At 27.1% G+C, this 16,911-nt stretch overlaps 2 protein-coding genes across 5 annotated transcripts in view; one reads left to right on the top strand and one right to left on the bottom strand.

The window, feature by feature from the left end:
* Window positions 1-16,911, top strand: part of LOC122499063 — a 693,598-nt gene that overhangs the window by 377,294 nt on the left and 299,393 nt on the right. The window lies entirely within an intron of this gene.
* Window positions 1-16,911, bottom strand: part of LOC122499061 — a 365,723-nt gene that overhangs the window by 93,681 nt on the left and 255,131 nt on the right. The gene's annotated exons all lie outside the window — the stretch shown is intronic.

The raw sequence follows: 16,911 nt of genomic DNA, 5'->3' as shown, positions 1-16,911 counted from the left end.
CGACATTCGAGTTAGCCCAGTTCGGAAGTCGAATATTCGGCATTCGAGTTACTATAAAATTCGAACCGAACCGAGTTGTGTTCGGTTTTAGTACAAGGAGAGACCGAGATTATTAATTTTTGTATAAAATCACACTAGAATTTACAATTTTCACATTGCAACCACCGGAAATAAAGGGAACCTTTTGTATTTTTTACTATTTTCTATACACTAAGTCACTAATCCGACAAATGTTCACCAAATTAGCAAAGTTTCTTGACTAATGGAGACAAACTGGAAAATTTACAGTACTTACGAAAAAGCAGTTTACTTTTAACAACTTATTATAAGACATAGTTCTTGGGACAGGAATAAATGCAAAATTTATTAATTTATAATGGTCAATTTCTGAGATAACGAACGACCTACGTTTCACTTTATATTTAATTATTGTAGATAATATCCAAATTTATTTTACATACGCGAAGCATAGTCACTGTCAATGATCTAAATCTGAATTAGTAAAATTCTACTAATTCTTAGTAGAATATTACTAATTGAAATGGGGAAAAGTCGTCCACCTACTCTCTAAATCTGAATTAGTAGTTTTCTACTAATGAAATAGTGCGGATTCGTTTCCTGTGCATATATAAAGTACTAAAGTATTAGGCATAATAAAAAAAATTTTATAAATATGTCAAAAAATGGCAATCCAAAATTTTGCTAATACAAAGCTTCCTTTATGAGGAAGCAATTTAATAATTATACTAATTCATTAGTAAAACATTAACCTACTAATAAAAGGTAAAATTTCTACTAATTCAGAATTAGAGAGTAATAATAAATCTTATCAGAATAAAACATCTAATTATAATCTTTTACATGAGAGGAAAAAGAGTGGATCTTTTATCCTTTTCTCTCACTATCTTGTCAATGTTTATGATTAGAGGTTTCATTCAACTTGGACTGATAATAATATATAATAATTTTAATTATAAAAAATAATTAAATACACATGGAAAACGTTCAAAGGGGCTTCCCAGATAGAACTTTGATGCCTACAACGACTAAAGAAGTTAGTCACATTCGGGAAGTACAGTCACATTCGGGAAGTACACCCCAATAGCTTCTGAAATCTGCAGCTACAGAGGTTACAGGCATGACACGTGAGCAATCGACTGTTGTGATTACATCATGAATAGACCTAAAGGCCTTTCTCCAATAGGTTCACAAAACTCTGCGTTGCGTCGGTTGCTATGGTAACACAGACAGCCTTAAAGGCCTTTCTCCAATAGGTTTTAAAAAGTGTGCGAAGGACTGCGTCTGCGTCGGTTGCTATAGCAACACATGCTAAAATCAACGCAACGCAGTCATTTGCACACTTTTTGAAACCTATTGGAGAAAGGCCTTCACTAGAGTAAAGGTGCTTACATACCTTTGGTATTTGGGTTAAGCAATTAAGATGCTTGCACACTTCCAAATTTTTGGGCAAGCATCGAGTTTTCACGATCGTGAAACTCACGTCACGAAATATGATTGGCTCTCCTTAAAGCGGAGTAAAAATAAACTTTTGTCAAAGCCAATCATATTTAGTAACGTTAATTTTAACGACATCGCTCGCCAAAAAATTTGGAAGTGTGCAAGCACTTTCACTTCCTTTCTGTCGAATAGAAAAAAACCATGAGTGTGAGAGAGATGAAGATACATGTTCGCTATATTTCCATTCATGGCCTAATTACAAAACTCAACTCAAAACGCTGTCATGGGACTGCACCCTGAGGCTGGAGTCCCATGGTAGCGTTTTGCGTTGCGTTTTGTAACTAGGCAATGAGTGCAAATAGAGCAAACATACAGTACGAAAACCTAGCACGTCAGTCATATCCCATGAGTGGGAGTGAGACAGACTTATGCGATTCCCATACTTTCCTATGACTGACGGATAGCTTTTCTTACTGTATATCTTTATCTCTCTCACACTCATGGCCTAGTTACAAAACGCAACGCGAAACACTATCATGGGACTCCAGCCTAAGGGTACGGTCCCATGATGAGCAGAAAACACAATGCAAAGCAGAATTTCGTAAGAGTGAAAAGAATAGTGATATCTGACTATCTCTCTTGCACTCACGAAATTCTGTTTAACATGGGGCTGCACACCCTGAGGGTGCGAGCAGAAAAGTCGACCGAAAGCAGAAAACCATGAATGCAATAAAGATAGGTAGATATTATTGTTCTCTTCACTCTCATGATTTTCTGCTTTTGGTTGACGAATATACCTCTATTATCTCTGTTTGTATAAAATAAGGGTAAACAAACGTTGCTAACCTCAAAAACATACATTTTAGCATATTCTGAAGTTCCTGTGAAATGTAAAGTGTTAATTTCACTACAATTATTTTATAGAATGCGTTTCAATTACATATATGTAGATAGAAAGTGTTTAAAATCCATTAAATTTGCAAAACATTAAAAAGAAAATGCAAAATTTTTTCTCTCATAAGAGTTGCGTTGCGTCGTCTGTTTGTTTTCCCTCCAGTTATCTGACGTCACAACTGAAATAGCCTAATTGTGCTTTGGTTTTTGTAACTAGGACATGGATGTGAAAGATGGAGATATATGTTCGTTACATTTGCACTCATGGACCAGTTACAAAATGCGAGGAAAAATGTGCCTTGAGGGTGGAGTCCCATGGCAGCGTTTTGCGTTGCGTTTTGTAACTAGGCCATGAGTGCAAATAGAGCAAACATATATCTGTATCTCTCTCACACTCATGGCCTAGTTACAAAACGCAAAACGCTATCATGGGATTCCAGCCTGAGTGTAAAGCTGTATCTACATAGCGAAAAAAAGTGAGAAACGCGCAACGTAGACGCGAAACGCGAGAAAAATACATGGCAATTTCTCACGTTTCGCGTCCGCGTCGCGCGTTTCTCAACTTTTTTCTGTATTGTAGAGGCAGCATAAGAAGGACAGAAGTATATATCTTTCTTTCTCTCTCTCATTATTCAATGCAAAACACAGCGTTGATTACACCCTAAAGGTGCTTGCACACTTCCAAATTTTTAGGCGAGCGAGGTTGTGAAAATTAACGTTACCAAATATGTTTGGCTCTGAGGGAGCATTTACACCTTTTGTTAAAATTGTCCAGATCGGAAAATTTTTCATTGGAGTAAGAAAGACAGATATACCAGTCTATCTCTCTTACTCCAATACTCCAACTCAGTTCATTTCGGCCGTTCTAGAATGAGCTAAAACGAGGCAAAACGCAACGAAGACGCGACGCGTTCCCATTTGATTAGCATTGGGACGCGTCGCGTCTTCGTTGCGTTGTGACTCGCAGAATGAATACGGATACGGGAACAGGACAAAGCAAAAGAAAATGACAGAAGCCGTCTGTGTCCTTTTCTTTCTCATGCTGTTCATTCCGTTTAGGCCTAAACTATATGACGGCGGCCATGTTCATACATAGTATTCTAAGGGTACAGTCCCATGTTGAGAAGAAAGCACAATGCCGAGAATATAACAGACCACGAAGTAGTATAAGGAGACTTAACGCCCATGTAAAGTTCAAAAAAACATGGCCCCAAACAAGGCGAAGCCTATCTCAAGTTTTCCGGTGTTCGACTGTTCCGCGCGACCTCCTCGGGAAAATTTACAACTAAATAGTGACGTCTGCTTTTAAAGCACTGTGAAGTGTTTACATTTGAATGACATAAATAATAATTTAAATAATTACTTATTATTTAATTATGGGAGCAAAATAAGACTATTTGACAGTACGTATGAAAGCTTACTTTCTTTTCAAATAATATTCAGCATTATTTTTTAAAGAGATCATGTTTTTTTGACTGTATTTACATTTATTGTTTTAGGTTATATTTATGTAATTGATTTTCACAGACACGAAAATACATAAATAATTTTTGTTTTTAGATAATATTAATTATTAAAAAGAAAAACAAAGAATCATGGAATATTCGATGGAAAAACTTACATTTGAAGAGTGTAAGATCAAATTTAATAAATCACAATTACCTTCTGATAAGTGGTATATTATTTTTTAAGTTTTTATATAAAATTGGAAGAAGATTGTGTTACCAAAAATAGAGTTGTCATTCTTAAAGATTTGAGTATAAAAATTTTCATTAATGATAAACTTTTTCCTCTATCTCAATTTATAACAATGAAAAATCATATTCTTACAATTTTATAAACGAAATAAATTCTTTGTTTCTTGTCATATGATACCACTTATCAGAAGGTAATTGTGATTTATTAAATTTGATCTTACACTCTTCAAATGTAAGTTTTTCCATCGAATATTCCATGATTCTTTGTTTTTCTTTTTAATAATTAATATTATCTAAAAACAAAAATTATTTATGTATTTCCGTGTCTGTGAAAATCAATTACATAAATATAACCTAAAACAATAAATGTAAATACAGTCAAAAAAACATGATCTCTTTAAAAAATAATGCTGAATATTATTTGTAAAGAAAGTTAGCTTTCATACGTACTGTCAAATAGTCTTATTTTGCTCCCATAATTAAATAATAAGTAATTATTTAAATTATTATTTATGTCATTCAAATGTAAACACTTCACAGTGCTTTAAAAGCAGACGTCACTATTTAGTTGTAAATTTTCCCGAGGAGGTCGCGCGGAACAGTCGAACACCGGAAAACTTGAGATAGGCTTCGCCTTGTTTGGGGCCATGTTTTTCAACCCGTCAAGTCTCCTTATACTACTTCGTGTAACAGACGATAAATTCTACAAGAAATTAAGAGAATGTAACATAACCTCATTTTTGTCATTACACTGTGGTAAATTCGATTTTCCGACGTTGTGTTTTTATTTAGTAGTTGTTATTTTATTTATTAAATATTTAAAGATTTAAAAAAAGACAAAACCAAAGAGTGTAAAATGGAAATATTTGAGAAGCATTGAATACAAAAACAATTAAATTTTTCTGCAAATTTTGTAAACAAGAATATGACACAAATGCTATATATATTAAAGGTACTTGCACAGCTCTATTAACTGCAGGTTGTCATGGTAACACATAAGAGAAAGAGAGTCAGAAAATTCAAATTAAATGTTTTTCTCTCTTACTCTCGCAGCAGAGCTGAGCTGCCTTTATTCACAAATAATTTAAAAATATTTGTTTAAAAAATTTTATATTCATTGTATATAATGTAAAAAATAATCCGTATTCTTTATTATTGATTTATATATGTCTATATTCACAAGTATCTAAACTTTTATTCGTACTAAGTTACGCATATTTTATAAATCTTATAAACGTAAATGACCTTAAATTTATAAGATAAAAAATATGTGATTTTACTTTTTTTATTTACATATATAACATTAAGAATTCTTTATGGTAAAAGTAATCATCGCAATTGTGCTAAAATATATGTATATGTATTAATGAAAATAATAAATATACATTATTTAAATAAATAAACTTAAATTTTCAAAATTCTCATTTACGTCATTTTATGTGTCGGCGCTGCGTTATTAAAAGTATACATAACCTTTAGTAGTATTCTCTCGAAAAAATTATAATTTTTTTACAGTGTACACTCGTGCTCATCGATGCCTTCTACCAGAGAAGGCACTAATTTCACAAAGTTTGCCTACCTTCTATACTGTCTAAAAAATCAGCCAATGGAAAAGCCATGGAGAATAGACTACAGGAGACCAAACTGCTATGCTCGTACTTCAATATAGCCGATCACTTTTGCGTCGGAAGCTAATCTTAGTTCAAGAATAATATAGAAATTGGGCAAAACTTGTCAAATTTGTGCCTTCCCTGAGAGAAGGCATCGATGAACACAAGTGTACTGTATGCTATTATTATTATTATAATTATTATATACTGTATATTTTAATAATATAAATATAAATAAATATTTTACTAATTATACAGGAATTGTGCTTTTAATATTGATCATGAATATAATAGGGGGTGGGGGTTAAGATAATTGTTACACTTAGCATAAAAATGGCGCTAATGTATGTAAAAATTTGTTACATGGGGGAGGGAAGGATGTAAAATGGCAAAAATAAGCGTTACATAATTTAAGTATGGCCCCTAACGAATAAATGTTCATTTCAGTTGAAATAAGAAATTCTTTGTGATGTACAGATTAATTGATAAATTAATATTCTTTTTATTTTAAACATTGCTTCCCATGGTGATGTAAAATTTACATTTTAACATTCTTGACAGAAATAAATTTTTCTATCCTATCTGGAAAATCTATAATTTATATAATATAATATAATGTAATATAATAATAATAATAATAATAATAATAATAATAATAATAATAATAATAATAATATATTATACGTAATAATATAATATATTTTTTTCTATCTATAATTTCTACCAACGGTGTAAATGTACCTTTAGTCATACACTTCGTTCACAAATAAATTTTTTAAATAAAGTTTGCTACTTTTCAGAACAATATATCTTTTTATTTTCCCAAAATGTTATATTTGCGAATTATCGCTAAAAAAGATTTACATATATAGAAAATTTGAATTATTTTTATTTTTCTAGGGAATTTTTTCCCTATATAGACATAGAGGTTGTCAACCAACAAAAAATTGTTTACGAAAAAATAAAACTGTTACGATTTGACACAGTTTATAACCTAGAAACAGCAATAAAGTTACTGACGTTTAGTGCAGAATTGTGATTTAGCTGTGATCCTCGTTTTTCCAAAAAATAATTTTTGTAAATAGTTAAACTACTGTTATAAATGCACCCTAATCGATTACAGCGAATCGACACTTTGCAATCGATATTTGAATATCGAATCGTTCTCGAACTGACTGTCTCGCTCAGCTGTCACATTGTTTACAAAATGCATTTTACTGAAAAAGTAAATCAATTTGTTTATTTTTATGTCTAATAATATAATAGGTGTCATCTGGTGTAATTTTTTAACAATTTAGAGTTTCCCAACTCGGGAAAATTGTCGTTTTTGTAGTTTTTAAAACATGACTGTCATTTTTTTGGATAAAACATTTTTTTTATGAAATGTAATTTACCGACATTATATTTTATAAAACAAATGTTATTTAAAAATAATAACTTTACTTTTTTTTGATAAATAATAAATTTTTCAAAAGTTCATAATATTTTTGCTTGTAGTTGTTTTCACATCACGAATATTTACAAATGAATAATAAAAACAATTTTGACATGTTTTAATAATTTACGGTTGCTTTTTAGACGCGCCATCTCTTCACACTTTCTGGAAACATTTACATAAATAAAACCTATAGCACAGCTGTCAAATACAGTCATTATCTGAGTAATGGTAATTAGTTTAAAATAAAGTTTTTATTTATTTTTGAGTGTGTAATTAGTTTCATCCTGTGTGTTTGATAAATATATTCAATTTACGAAAAGGAAAAAATATTGTGTTTCTTCGTTTCAACGAAAAGGCGGTCGTGCTTTGCGATGTGGTGAAGGCATGGATAGAGGAAAACTGTACATATTTAATTCATGAAAAATAATTATTATTTAATAATTATTAAAACTAAAATATTCATCCTATGTATTTTTCTCTCAAAATCAATTTCCCATAATTAACAAAGCATTATATTACATTTTCTTTAAGAAAAGACGGTCGCAAGTTTTTCAATAATTTCAATCTACATGTCGATAAGTGGGATCCCCTTAACGTCAACTCATTTTTTGGGTATTAATCGTACCTTACTTCAAGTAAAATATATAAAATATAAAATATATTCGAAATCACGCCTTTATCAAAAATAAAGAAAAAATATCTTAAAAATCTCTAAAAACAAATTTTTTGAGTATTTATCCGCCTTTTTTTTAAATCTTCTATTTTTTTTTCTTACGCATCTGGAGCTCAAAATGCACGTTTTTAGCTTTAATTTAAGACGTCACTAAAATTTCTAGCACTTCAGGTTAAGGAGAAAAATATAAATATAAAACGCTCGCCATATTAGATCGTCCATTTTTAATTTTCTAAATCTGACTTTCGTTTTATAAATAGCAACCCAAAAATAATAAATAGCATAATTGCCAGCAAAATATTCCTCGTTTCTTAAAAATGATAAATTTTGAAAAGAAATTAAGTCTACGACTCATTTTGATCACAATTAAATATTTATTCAAATAAAAATGTTTAAGTAAAAGGTAAATTATTCAGGAAATTAATTTTTTGTGTTTGGATTACATAAGAAATAAAATTCATAGCCAAGTTAAATAAAAATACAAGCAGTAGAAAGTAATATTTTTTAATAACTACGAAGAAGTTAAAATATTAAACAGCAAGGAAAAACCAACAGGTCTTTTTCATTTTAATCGCCCTGAGGCAGAAAAGAAGAGATTAAGTTTTGTGGTATATATTCCACCATAATTGAAGATTGAATGAGTGAAATCTATGAAAGAGAATGTGACAGCTATCACCCATATTTATTGGACAACTTTATCCCCCATAAGCTGTGTGTGAGGTTGGGAGCGAGGGTCGAAGTTGAGCCTTTGTAAATCTCAGAAAATGTTTCAATTAAGAATTCTGTCACCTAACTTGTCACTTATATAATACACCCACCAAAGTTGTGATAATAAGCAGCTTTTTTTCTCCCTACTGAATTTTTAAAAAACCTTTCGGGCATTATTAATAATAATCGACATCGATAATCTTGCTGCTGGTGTCTAAAAATAATAATTTATTTTCTTTATTGAATTTGAAGAAAAATATAATATAGGGGAATGTAGTCAAGGTTGGTCTACTGTCTAGGTAGGCCATCGCGATTTTTTGGACAAGTTCACTAGCGCCACCTACACGCATGCTTGTCGAAGCTTGTCTTAGTGTAACCTAACTTTTTGTTCAATTACATTTTCGGAGGATCGAAAATTGTGTTTTCTGTGACGTCGGTACAAAAAAAGCTCAAAAAAAGTTTTGTGCATAATGTGAAAAACCATTAATAAAAGATAAAAAACAAATTGAATCGTCAAGGCAAGTATGCAGAAAATTTGTGGGACTCATGGTTGAAAGGAAAACAAAGTAAAAAATCGAATCCCGAAACGTATTTCTTTATGGTTACAACAATTCGGTAATGTTACTTACTGTCAAGGTCGGCCACTATGTGTTTAAAATGCGCAAAGTTGAGGACGAGCTACTTCATTTGCAAAAACTGCAATTCTGTATAACTCATAATATAATTGATCATCTTATTAATATTTTTATTTAATTTTATTAATATTTTAGTGCAGAATTTTTTTTATTTATATTTATTTTTTTATATTGTTTATTGTTATTATTTTGTTATTTTATTAAGTTACAAACTGTAAACAATAAAGAATCAATATTCCGTAACTCCAAACATGTTATTTTATTTTTTAACGATTAATGCCCTTTGAATTTTAAACATGGCCGACCTTGACTGTAATGGCCAACCTCGACTACAAATTTTTTTTTTTTTAAATCTTTATAACTTTTTCATTTTAAAACCAATCAATTTACTTTGTACAGAAAAGATGTTCCTATTAAACAGGACTTTCCAACCATATACTTCAATTGTCCAAATTCATTTTTAAAAAAAAGTTATAAACAAAAGTCAAAAAGGTGGCCGACCTAGACTATGTTCCCCTAAATAAATAATATTAAAATAAATAATTAAAAATAATAAATTAAATATTTAAAAAATATAATTAGAAACGGAATTTCGAACTCGGTGAAACATTATTTTAGATGTGAAGTAAATTTATCAATCCTCCAAGTCAAAGATTTTTTTTTTTTTACTTTGAGAATTGATAAATTTGCTTTACATCTAAAATTAAAAAGTGTTTTTTTTTAAAAATAATAAAATATAATTTATTTTCCCGTTTCTTAACAAAAAGATAATAAAATATTTTCTTTAAAAAAAAGAGGTCCATAATGTAAATATTCATTTTTTTCTCAAATTTACAATGAGAAAAATTGGAAATATATGAAAAATAAAAATATGCAATTATAGTGAAGAAAAGAAAAATAATTTTCAATTGATAAAATATAGAGAAAATTAGTCTCATTCTTAAGAAACGTTAAATCAAAAATTTTCCTTTTCTAATTTAATGAAATGAAACTTTTCAAGTGGCGTGGTTGAAATTGAGTTAAATTTCTGATGAGTTTTCTTTAGAATTAAGAAAAGAGAAAGTTTCTTTGAAGAGTGCTTTCTTATTTGATTGTTTTCGCGGGCAACTAACTCTCTCTCTTTCTCTTTTCCTTTAGAGTTTATACTCTCACCTGCCAGCACTTTACCTCCCACTTAATTCTCAAAACGCCGAAAAAGGGAAACAATTTCGGTCGAATGCGTATTCCTTTTAGCGATTTGGCAAACCTCGACCATCAGAAAAGAGAAGCATTCCCGTTTCCTTTTTCCGTTTCGCTCTTTTCGTTTTCCTTTCTCGTAGCGAATCACTGAGCAATAATCAAACTTGAAGAAATTTCGAGAACCTTTTTCCAATGTTGATTTTTCAATTCTTATATATATATAAGAGGTTGGAAAATTAAAATTTTTTCAAAGAAACGGTATATATTACTAATTTCAGTTCGAGTAAAATTTTATCGATTTCTCGAAATTTTAATTTGAATTTTAAATTTTTAACATTTAAAGTTAAATTTTTAAATCTGAATTATAAATGAAATTATATTTTTAAATGTAAATTATAATTAAAATAAAATTTTTTAATTTAAATTATAAATTAATATCGAATTTTTAAAATTAACTATATCTAATACTTTTGGTATTTTTTTTCTGTCCATATCTGAAGTTAGTCTTTTGTGTATACAAAAAAAATTGTAATATAATCTATAAAAATTTAACAAAAAACAAAAGTTTTTCGTTAAATTTTTATAGATTATATTATTTTTTTATTTTATAATAAATCCAAAGTTGTTATTTTTAATTACTTAAAATAAATGTTTATCAATTTTTTAAAAAATTTATTGTCTTTATTTATTAATTATTATTTTATTGAGAAAAAAGAAATTATTGTAAATTTTTTCCCTTTAAAAAAAATAAAACTTTATAACAAAAATTGTAATTGACAAATAGAAATAATGCAAATTTTTTTTATTTCCTTTAAATAAAAACATAAGGATTCGTTAATAATATTTTTCAATCACAATTTCAAAAAAAAAATCTTAAGTATTTAAAAAAAAACTTGAAGAATTAATATTTTTCAATCGCAGTTATTACCAAAATTCTGATTTCTTTAGAAATAAATAAAAAAAAAATAATTCCTATTTTCTAATCACAATTTTTGTAGAAAATTTTCTACTTTTCATTGAAGAAAAAGGCTAAAAGCATCAAACTTGCAAAGTTTTTTGTTATTTTTCTGTACTCACGTGGAAAGTTTTAGTAGGGACACTATTTAAATTTATAAATATTTTTTACATTTCTATTTTTTCATTTCTATTAGAAATTTATTATTAAATCTTTCTTTGTAATAATTTTATTTTCTTTTTTGCTTACAATACTATGACTAATTTTACGAAAAATAATATTCAAGAATTAATTTATTGCCAACTTTGAGAATAATTAATTGATTAAAAATTTTGATTGTAGAGGTTTTTTAAGAAAGAATATAATTTATAGAAACTAAAATCTTTTAATTGTACAATTGATTATAGTTATTTATAGTAATAATATTAAATTTCAATTTATATTTTATTTTTAGAAACGAATTTTGAATTTTAAATGTTTAAATTCTATAATTTTTAAAATTATTAATTTTATATAAAATAGTAAAGAAAAAGTTAACATCTAGTTAAGTTGTAAATTACATTCAAGTTTAAAAATTAAATTATAAATTTAATTAAAGTTTTAGATTAAAATTTTGAAAATAAGTAGTAAAAGATTATTTTGGTCAGACAAATGATATATTTTTGTAATAGTAGTTAAAGGTACTTTTCGTATTATAATTTTTATCAGGCGGACGCATTCTTTTTTGTGACAGTAATAAAGAATAGTTTTAGTCAGACAATGTAATTTTCTATTCTGAATTATACAATGTTAGCTGGACTTGTTTTTTTTTTGCTTTTTTTGTATCAGTAGTAAAAACAGTTGCAGTTAGACATTGATTTTTTTATGTAAGTAGTAAAAGATAGTTTTAGTCAGACATTTTTTAAAATACAGTATTATGCAATTTTATCTGAACTTTTCCATTTTATAAAAGTAGTTTGCAGTCAGTTACAATCAGCCATTAATTTTGATTTTTTTCGTTTTTAATAATAAAAAATCGTTTTATTAAAAAAGTTTTTCAGTTTGATTTACATATTTTCAGCTGAAGTTTTTTTCTCGTTTTATAGCAGTAGTTAAAGAAATTTACAGTCAATCTTTTTGTAATTTTTTAACGAATTTAATATATAATTATTGTTTAATAATTTCTTTGTTCAGCGCACTTTATTTAATCTAAATCAATTTCATTGAATTCATGCACATTCGCAAAAGACATGAATATACATTTTTCAAATAAATTACCTTAAACTCTAAAATAGAAGCCAATTATTTTTATTTTTAAACTTCCTTTTCTCGTATTGGAAAAATACACGCATAATAAACGACACACATAAAAATATTTCATCAGTTTGAAATAATGTTGTGAATTGTGAAAATAAATAATAAAAAAGACTTTATCACAAACGTGAAAATAAAATATCAGAGTTTTATATGCGTTTTTATATTTTCCTTGGAGGGAAAGAAAAAAGAGAAGCAAAAGAGAACAAATTTTACAGTCATTCGTTAATTAAAAATGTTCGCATATAAAATGATATATGAATCAATTTCAGTAAACGATTTTATTTCACCTCTGTTTTATATTATTTTTCTCTCATTCTTTTCAAGAAATGAAAATTCTCTTGCGGATGCGTAAAATCAAAGGAAAATGCATTTTCACGATGCATCCCCATTTCAACGATTCCAATTTCAAGAAAACGGTAACGTCCCATGCATTTCATGAAATGAAGAAGATTGAGGAAAGTAAAAGAATGTGCAGTTGTAAAACTGGCTGGAAGTTTTTTGCTCTTTGCAATCAACTCTATTTCATACTATTTTAACTGTTTCTCTATTACTGAAATTATTTTTTTTTACTATTATTATTATTATAATTCTTACTTTTATTACTATTATTATTTCAATTTCTTCCATATGGGAAAATGAAAATTTACTCTTTTCTCTTATTTTTCTTTCGATTTCAAATAAAGAACTGATTATTTTTTGATTGATGAAAAAAGTATAGTTTCAGTTTAATCCTCAACTTAACAAAAACAGATTATAGTTCATAGAATAAAAAAAAATTAAAAATATTAAATTGTGACAAAAACAAATAATAAATAAAATGGTAAAAAGAGGAGATAAATTTACTTTTTGCAAATTAAGCGAGAAGCATTCAATTGAAAAGCAGAATAAAATTAACCTTCGCCGAAAAAAAATAACAAAAAATAAAAAAAAGAAAGGGATTTTTATGATGGAGTGATAAAAAGTTTTTCCACCAATTACAGTGCTCACAGCAGTTTCAATCGTTTTAAACTCTCGTTTCACGATTACCAGAAGTCGACAGGTGGTTCCGATAGTTTGTTACGTCTGCAGGGTGGTCGTAGATTACGGTGTGTTTTGCACTATAACAAATGGTCAACGGCCTCCACTCACTTTTCTCTTGGTGTCGATACCATTTACACCGTAACTTACACTATAATTGCTGGACAATAAATTTTAGGTTAAATTCTTTTTATTCTTTACTACTTTTAGCAAAGAATATGTTTATTTATGATTTTTGCGTAATTGTGCTTTGTTATTTTTAACTTAATGTTCGTTTTCAATTCTTTTTAAAAAGGACCTTTAATTTTTCAGTTTTTACACTTTCTGTCTGACTAAAATCGACTTCTACTACTTATAATACAAAGAAATGGATTTTGTCTGACTAGACTGACTTTTACTACTGACAATGTGTAGATAATCCGTCTGACTATAATTATTTTCTTCCACTGAGCCATCATGGACAGAAAATCAGTGATTAAAAAAATTACAGTTCAAAACTTGAATTTATCGTTCTCATAGTAAAGTCATAAATTAAATCCATAAATCATAAAAGTGTCTTTATTTTTGCTACTAAATTCACGAGTCTGACTAAAAATATCATTTACTACTGAACTTACCCAAAATTTCAAAGGAATGATTAAAAACATACTCTTTTTACTAATTTCCAAACAAAAACTGTTTTTTTAACAGTGAATTTATTAGTAGAACTAAAGAACTTCTACTAATAAATTCCCGTTTTGTCTGACTAAAATTGTGTCTTACCACTGATATTAAATATGAATTCATTTTCAATTAAATCGGTCTTATTAAAATTATTTTTTTACTTATTTACGAAAAAAACTAATTTTCTAAAGTGTCGTTACTCTGGTTACAAAAGTAAAAAATTAAAAAATTGGCTGACTAAAATGGTCTCTTACTACTGATATAAAATGTGAACTTATTTGAAATAACAACGGTCTGACCAAAATTATTTTCTACTACTGATAACAAAGAAAAAGGGTCTGTCTGACTAAACTGATTTCTACTACTGAAAATAAATTATTTTCTTTTACTATTTTGATAGAAAATGAACTATTTTTTTGATTATGAGTTTTTTTTACTAATACCTATTGATATTGGAAAAAAACATTAAAAAATTTCAATAAAGACACAATATTTTTAGAGCTAAGAATTAACATAAAAGGAAACTGAAGTTTTTCTTGAAAAATAAAAAATATTGTAGAAAATAACGATTTTTAATTCATCATGAAAATAAGAAAAATGTACCGCAAGTAGAAAAATATTTTCTTTTCCTTTCACCATCCAATCGTTGCTCGAACATTATATTAAATTCTCGCTCTACTTTTATCTTTGATATTTCACACTTGTCTCTCTTTGATTTCATCTCATACACTTTTTCTCTCTCTCTCTTTCTCTCTATTTCGCTCACTCTTCATCACATCTCAACTCAATCTTTCCTTGTTCAAAAGAAGTTGCACTCCATGAATTCGAGAATTCGCAAGCAATCCTTTAAAAAAAATGTTGGATAAAAGCAAACGAACACGAAATATTATTTGCAGTCGACTCTAGTAATAATATTAAAAAAGCAAAACAACTGGGAGGAAGTAAAAAGTTTTATTTTAAATTTAGGAAAAAAACATTTTAAAAAGTTAGCTAAGAAGTAAAAAATTTGAGATTATGTTTGTAATTTTTGGAACGAATATAGGCAAAAGGGATCATTTCTCAAATTTAAATCACTGATGTTTAAGTCTTCATTACATTTGAAATAATTAATAATAACTGATTTTAGTTTTAAACAATTAAACAGAACCAAAAATTTCAGTATTTGAAACAAATACCATTTAATTGATTCAAATAAAAATTATTTAAGTTTGAAGTTAATTTTTGTGTATGTTCTTTTTTAAATATTATTTGACAAATAAAAAATATACTTGTATTTTTTCATGATTTGTAATAGAATAATATTAGAAATTAAAAAAAATTAGAAAACTTAAAAAAAAATTTTTAAGTCTATTTCTTAATTACAATTTTATTAATAAAATTCAAAGTTTTTTAAGAATAAAGTAAAAAGAAAATGTTATTTAGAAACTTCTTTAATTGTAAAATTATTCGAAAACACCAATAACTTCTTTTTTAAATAAATATTTAATTATTATTATTTTTCGACCAGGCATTAAGATTTTCCAACATTTCAAATTCAAACCTTTAACTTCATCAAAATTATTTCCATCATTTCAATTAAATTATTATTTTCTCGAATTTTTAACTAAAATTCTTCTCAAAATCAATTATTTTTAATAATTTTTAAAAAAGTTCTTTGAGAATTATCAAATCTATTTTTTACAATTCAATTTGACGAAATTTCGTTTATTCAGAAATTCATCAATTAAATATAGATTAGAAAATAAAAATTTCAAATAATTCCAAACAAAATTCAACTAAACTTTTTCAAAAAAATTAATCCTCTAAAATTTTTAGTTAAAAGTATGAAATATTCAAATTTTTAAAGATTTTAATTTTAAACCCTTTTAAAATACAATTATTTTTAAAAATTTTAAACTAAAATTTATTTTTAAATCATTTTTTATTAGAAAATTCTACGAGAATTCAATTTTTTAAATACAAAAATAAATAATTTATTGAATAATTGAATGTTTCTTAAAATTTAATTCTCATAAAGAATTTTATCAACAAATTTTTAAATAAATAAATTCTTTGAACGAATGTTAATGAATTTTTTATGAATAATTACATTTTTCGAGAAATTTGATTAAAATTGTATTAAAATTAATTGAAATTTTGTAATGAGTTTTACTATTTATGGAAATATAGGAATAATTGCGAAAAACTTTATAAAAAATGTGTTAATTGAATTTCTGTGTAATTGTTATTATTTTTGAAAATAATTAAATATTTGCGTAGAATATATGATTTTTATAGTTATAATTGCAACTATATTCCAATTCATATTATTTATTTTTATGAAAAAAAAGTTGAATGAAAAATTCTTAAATTCTATAATTTTTAAATATGCTAATTTTATTTTAAAAAAGTAAGTAAAAAGTTGCTAGGAATTATTATATTTTAGTTATTATAATTATTAAATTTTCATAGTTTGTAATTATTATACTTATATGAGGCATTCTTTCTCAAGTGGGCCACCCCTTCTCTCCATTTCAAATTTAATCCAAAAATCTTTTATAATAGCTCAAATTAAAGGTAAATATGTCAGCTTTTCAATGCCGTTGGGCCCTTTTTGAAATATTAATTTCCTAATGAACTATATATAATTTAATGACAAAAAACACTATGACCAATTCTTTTTCATATTAAAAAAAGAAGAAAAACCCA

This window comes from Leptopilina heterotoma, unplaced genomic scaffold (genome assembly GCF_015476425.1).
Source record: "Leptopilina heterotoma isolate Lh14 unplaced genomic scaffold, ASM1547642v1 Lhet_164, whole genome shotgun sequence".
Lineage (NCBI taxonomy): Eukaryota > Metazoa > Arthropoda > Insecta > Hymenoptera > Figitidae > Leptopilina > Leptopilina heterotoma.
This window is presented reverse-complemented; position numbering and strand designations above follow the sequence as displayed.